The sequence below is a fragment of the Corythoichthys intestinalis genome, chromosome 9 (assembly GCF_030265065.1).
Source record: "Corythoichthys intestinalis isolate RoL2023-P3 chromosome 9, ASM3026506v1, whole genome shotgun sequence".
Classification (NCBI taxonomy): Eukaryota; Metazoa; Chordata; class Actinopteri; order Syngnathiformes; family Syngnathidae; genus Corythoichthys; species Corythoichthys intestinalis.
Window position 1 is genome coordinate 28,499,578 of NC_080403.1, and position 6,345 is coordinate 28,505,922.

Sequence of the window (6,345 nt, forward strand, 5' to 3'; positions counted from 1 at the left end):
TGTCATGGTGCTGAAACCCATAAAATCAGTCGCACCGAAGCGCCAGCAGAGGGCGACAAAACACCAAAAAACACAAATAACAAGTGGACATTACACTGTGCTGTCATTTTAATCTCTTTGAGCGGGGCATGTGCGTTAAATGCCTCAAATATTTTAACGTGATTAATTTTAAAAATTAATTACCGCCCGTTAACGCAATAATTTTGACAGCCCTAGTTCAAACATTTATTGAATTTTCAGACAATAAGTCACTACTTTTTTCTCTTCGTTTGAACCCTGCGGCTTTTACAACAAAGCGGCTAATTTTGGGGGGGGGGGGGTTGTTTTGTTTTTGTCATTGTTTGTCTTTTATTGTTTAAGTCTTTTTTCAAATTACGTTTAACTTTTCTATTTCTCTGTGTGGCCCTTCGCGTCAAAATCACTTTGCCACTTACCGTGTGTTCAAGTCTCAAACAACTCACGTGAGTGTTCTATGATAGCAACACTCATGAGTTCCCATGTGTATCTGCCCGCACAGGTCTCCAACACATCCTCGGAGTAGATGTTCCAGGTTGCATCCTTAATTAATGGTGTGGTTTGCGAGATGGCGAGTTTTTTGGCATGAATATGTCTACTCGTTGTCAAGAGAAGACCCTTGACCACTAAAAAAAAATACCATTTAAGGATAACCATGACTGGTTTAAACATATTTTTTAAATAATGGGTATCCAAATTTTGGCTACGCAAGGCTCTTGGCTGCGACAAAGCCAGTCAGTAAATTTAAGGTAAAAAAAAAAAAAAAAAAAAAGGAAATTTAATACTATGTGAGCAGATGAATGTGAGACGGATAGATATTTGCTGTTTTTTTTATGATGAGAGAATGCTATGCTAGCACCTACTAGTAACTTAGTTGAAATTTCAGAGTTTTCATGCATTAAAACTTTCTTGTTATTTCCGCAAAATTAAATAGTAAGAAAGTTGTGACAAGAAAAACTATTCAACAATCAGAACTATTTCATCGATATCTGTTCATTAGGAAAAGAAATATAAGCGCATTCATAAAAACCTCCTCAATCCATATGAAATCTTCCAGTTATCCAGATATTGATTGTCAGTGATCCCTTGCTATATCGATCTTCAAACTTCGCGCCCTCAGTCCATCGTGGATTTTTTTCAATTAAAAAAAATGAATAAATACAGAATTATATTTAGAAATGTTAAGCTATATGCATGTATACATGTAGAAATAATTGTTTTTTTTATATCTACGGAATTTATATCATAATTATTACATTAGCAGTGCTTAAAAACCATTTATGCATTTTTTTTTTTTTTTTTTTAATTGTACTTTGTGGGGAAAATGGAAAAAACATGTCTTATATGTACAGTATCCCTTTCCCCCCCAAAAATATCCACCTCTACTTCATGAATTTTTTAAAATTTTCGGTGGTTAGGGGAGGTCCCCGTTAACCGTGAAAAACGAGGGATCACTGTAATACATTTTACCTTGAGCTTTTAGGAAATAGTTTAAGAATATGATCCTTTTTTTTAATTGGCTTCTTTACAATTTCTTTCTAGGGAAAGAAATCTTATCACTTTTTCTATGTGATATTGAATTGGTTGACTTTGTTTCTCTATATAGTATTGAATGTTTACATCTCCAAACTGAATCGACTTGTAATTACCGTTAGGGTTTTTGTGTATCGAATCGCAAACTGTATATCTAGGTACATATCAATTCGGCCTTATGCAAAAAGTCCCAACCTTGGTAAGTAAATTGTTGGATATTAAGTGATACACATCTGGAAAGACATCTGTGTAATTGTTTAGGATCTGTAAACAGATGTGTTTTCTCACACTTAATGTCAGATTAACATTATCAATGGGCGATAAAGCTGTATAACCCCCTCTGCCTCTATGGTATCTCTGTACCTCCTGTCCCAAGCCAATGAAACCAATCCATCCTCCACCGCCACAAGCCTCCCATCCACCCACATACATAGACAGCCAGTGAATGTGGTCGATACAAGAGCAGGTATTGAGCAGTCGCTGTGGTTTAAATGAGACTTTGATTTCTCAAGGGGTGTTAGCCCCTGTAAGAGTGTCTACTCATTCCCCTGAGACCACTTCACCAATCATTCATGCATGTAACGTGTGCATATTCTTTAAACACCATTTGAGTTTATTGTGTACAAGGGCAATAATTTACATTACACGTCCATAACATTTATTAAGATGAGTTTTGAACACTTAATCTTCTAACTCTTGCAAAAAAAAAAAAAAAAAACATTAATCTGAACACAAAAGATAATCTTCCAGTTAGTCTGCAGAAACTTAAAAAAACAAATAATAATAATAATAAAAATAAGAACGCTAACTAGTTGTATTAATTTGAGGGCTTTGCATCTTATTTGAAGTTAAATGAGGAGAGATGTTTGATAGACTCCTGAGAACAACACACAAAGGTCACAAAGTGTCATCATTGGACATGGGAAGGAAAGCAAAACAAATACACGGCATCAGAAAGGTTGACTGGCATTAACAAGTTTTTACTTGGTTCGAAAAATGCACCAATCTGTTCACTGTCATTGACACGCTCTTAGTGTGTAAAAAAAAAAAAAAAATCAATGTCAGTCAGTGTAAGTGTGTGAGTCTGGAGTGCAGGAGTGTGTTTTAAAATTCAATGCACGCCAAGAGTCATAGGGAGCCCCTTTTGCTGCAAAGCCTCATTAAAGAGACACTGCCTTAAAGCAAGGATGTGCTGCCAGACCACACACAGACACACAAGCGCATACACAAAGTGGATATTCATCTGGCCAAGACCTGAGCAAAAACTGATTCTAATGTTGAATCAGCTTAAGAAAAAAAAAATCCATGACAGAATAAACAAAAAACAATGCCAATTGCATCCACTGAAAACTCTTTTTTGTTTATTTACATTTCAATTTGTTTTTTCATAACAATAAACTCTATCCCCTCATTCACCAACCACACTCACTGTGTCACAGAAAGATTATTTCTTTGGGGGTCAATTCTATTGTGATTGTCTTTGTTGTATCATGTTTTCCTCCTGTAATGTGTTTAAGACTAAATAACGTTGATATTTTCTGATTGAGAAAGCCATTTTGCCAGAAACCATTCTGAAATGATAATATACTGTATCACCATCTCCAGTTTTGAATTAAAGTATGCCCACTCCGTACTACCATTGGAAAAGATTCATCATCATCTAAATGAAACCACATGCTCTGCTGCTGCACCATATATTGCCTGATCACTTCTTATTTACAGTACATTTTCCACTGATGTGCATATTTTAATAAAGATAATGCCTCTTACTATGCATATGTGTGCTGTGTGGTTGTTTGAAGACAGTAATGTAGAGATGAATGCCATTTCCCCAAAGTGATTCTTCTAGCAACTAATTGGCTGGGAATGCACATCTCATCTCCCAGGCTGATATTTGGAGCCAAAAAAAGGTGCATCACTAAGAGGCTACAAGAGTGATGCAGATCACGCCTCCCATCCCTTCCTCCTACTCCTCACCCAACACAGGCTGATTAAACTGATAAACTGCACCAAAATGTGGGGGAGAAGGAGATGTAAATAATGAAATAGGAGAGTGTTAAACTGAAAGTCTGTGGGAGAGGAGAGATGGAGAGGGGGTGGGGCAGAGGCACAGCACAGAAATAGATGACTAACATCAGCACCTCTATATATAATGAGTAATATGTTTAATATCACTTGCTTCATTTCACAAATTCTTTAATTATTCTGACTTTCAGTGTCAGTTCTTAGACTACCATGGTATCAACACACACATATATAGATGCTTTATTAGGAGCTCTACCATCATGTGGCTTTGATATGTTCTCATTAGCATATCAACACTGAGCTGGCCATCCGATGGGATACAGTAACCCAGGCAACCATGGCTGAATGGTCAATTATGGGAACTGGAGGCACAAATTGAGTCTCCCAGACTTCATTTGAATCTGTCAACCCTCACAAGAGTGACCATGTGCATCACAAACACTTGCACACACAAGTGAAATTAAATATTCGTTGTGTTAGTGTGATGCTGAAAGTCGAAAGCATTTTACAAATATATGAACTTTTGTACCTACATTATATATATATATATATATATATATAGAGGTTGCGCTAGACATTTTCTTTGTCTGTCATTTTGACTGACAGGGTCATAAAAATCCAGTCATAATCTATTTTTACCAGTCACTTAAATTTTTAAAATGATAATGATGACATATTCAATAGTATTTAGTTTTCATTCATTTTTAATTAATATTGTAACGCTTGCTTGGCGGCGAAAAATTAGACACAGAAGTTGTATTTTTCTCCCTCTTTTTACTCTGCTTACCGCCAACACCAACAAAACAACTCCACTCCCAAAGAAAAAGAGGCAACTATATAGACCCTAATCACCAACGTCACACAATGATCTTAATTGTGGTTGTCAGCCCAAAATTTTCTAAATATATATTAAATGCATCTTACCAGATATAAAATGACTACTACATAGTCTGTGGATCGTTTGGTGCCCAGATTTCTTGTCGAATTACAGCAGTCCATCTCGCGCTCCTCTTCGGGTCTCTCAGAATACGGTAGAACTTCAAGTCTCTCCGTCTATCTTCTCTGTTACTGCAACCAACCGCCACACACGCCTTCGCATTTTTTATTATTAATGTTAACGAGCAGAAAAACACGCCGTAATAGGAGGCATGTACGTAGCGGTAATGTGTAAACACGATGAACTGACGGACAATATGGCTGCTGCAGTCAGGGGGCGGAGTTGTGACGTCATGTGATTGGGGTCTATAGACAAGTTTCCTGAGCGAAATATGGGCGCCGCCATCTTGGAAAATGTCTGCTTCGCACTTCCGGTCCGGTCGAGTAGCAGTGTATTAGCAGTGTATTGACGACGATAAAACTACGAAATCAAGCCAGAGCAACCCATGGAATCTTCAAAAATTGATTCAGCACGACCTAGATGACACGTAGATGAGATTGGATGGCAGTTCATGTCACTTCATTGATCATTCGTGGACAAAATTATTAACAACGGTCAGCCTGTGTTAACGTGAGGAATGGATTGATACTACGGCCATTAGTGACCAAAATGTTGTGAAATTACAAGTTATATTACATTTGCCAACCGCAGAAGGGCTGACATGGATTGTTTTGTTACAAGGAAATGCTACAAGGTTATGTACATATGATGTAAACACAAATAGTATGTCATTTTTTTTATTGCAGGCATTGATCGCAATAAAACATTTAAACATGATTCAATTTCTTGTTTTATTTAAAACGATTGGTGCACTCCAAAACAGGTCAATAAATCACATTTATAAAAGTATTGCAAAAATAGCATACGAGAATGTGATATCAGACCGCAGAGCTCCGGAGCCTCGTGAACAAATAGCGACATCACGGAGGCCCTCGGCGGCATTTAGATGTGCTTTTTTCCCGTCCTCGGTAATTCCAGTTCCAATAGCATATATTTAAAGATGCTACCGTTCACAAGTTCGTAGTTGGATCACGGCGATCTCGGCGAACCACCGTCTGTCACAATTCCTGCCTCTCTCGGCCTCTCCCAGGAGTCGAGCTGTCATCATCATTTTGGAACGCAAACGATATACTGTATGTTCGATATATGTCCATCAATGTACAAGTCAAGCTGTCTTCCCTTTTATAACAGCATTTCCCAACTGTAAACAAACGAATAAAAACTTGTAACACTTGGATTTATGCGGTGCATTCAAACACGATTAGCAACAGGCGGCTAGCAGCAGTAGCAGAAGCTAGTTGTTGTAAAAATGATTAAACTTCGTGATTACAATCATCATCGTAATATCAATAGCAAAGGCAACAAGTCGTTTCATGCGCCAGATTTTAGGTTTCGTATTTTTAGAGCACATTACCTTCCATAACAGCGGGGGCATGACTGCAGGAGCTGTCAGTTTTGTACATCTCCTTCCCTCCCACCTGTATGACGAGTACGAGCACCCATGGTTTGGAAATCGACATGGTACGAAGCATGGAGGCCTTGGCTTGGTTCTCCACCCGCTTACATCAAAATAACATTCCCGGGATCTTGTATAAAGACCTTCCAACTTCGATTCCACCGCCATTGACTTCAACGGTAAACAGGCGGAAACGGAAGGGGAAGGAAGACATAAGGAAGTAAACCGGAAGTACCTCGGAAACTTGTCTATACACAGGCGACAATCTAGTCCACCAATTGGATGACGCGCTGGCACACCGGGTGCACCAATAAGAACCTCGCGTTGATGTGTCAATCACGGTGCTGCTGCCAGACCACGGTGACGCTACAATATTCTG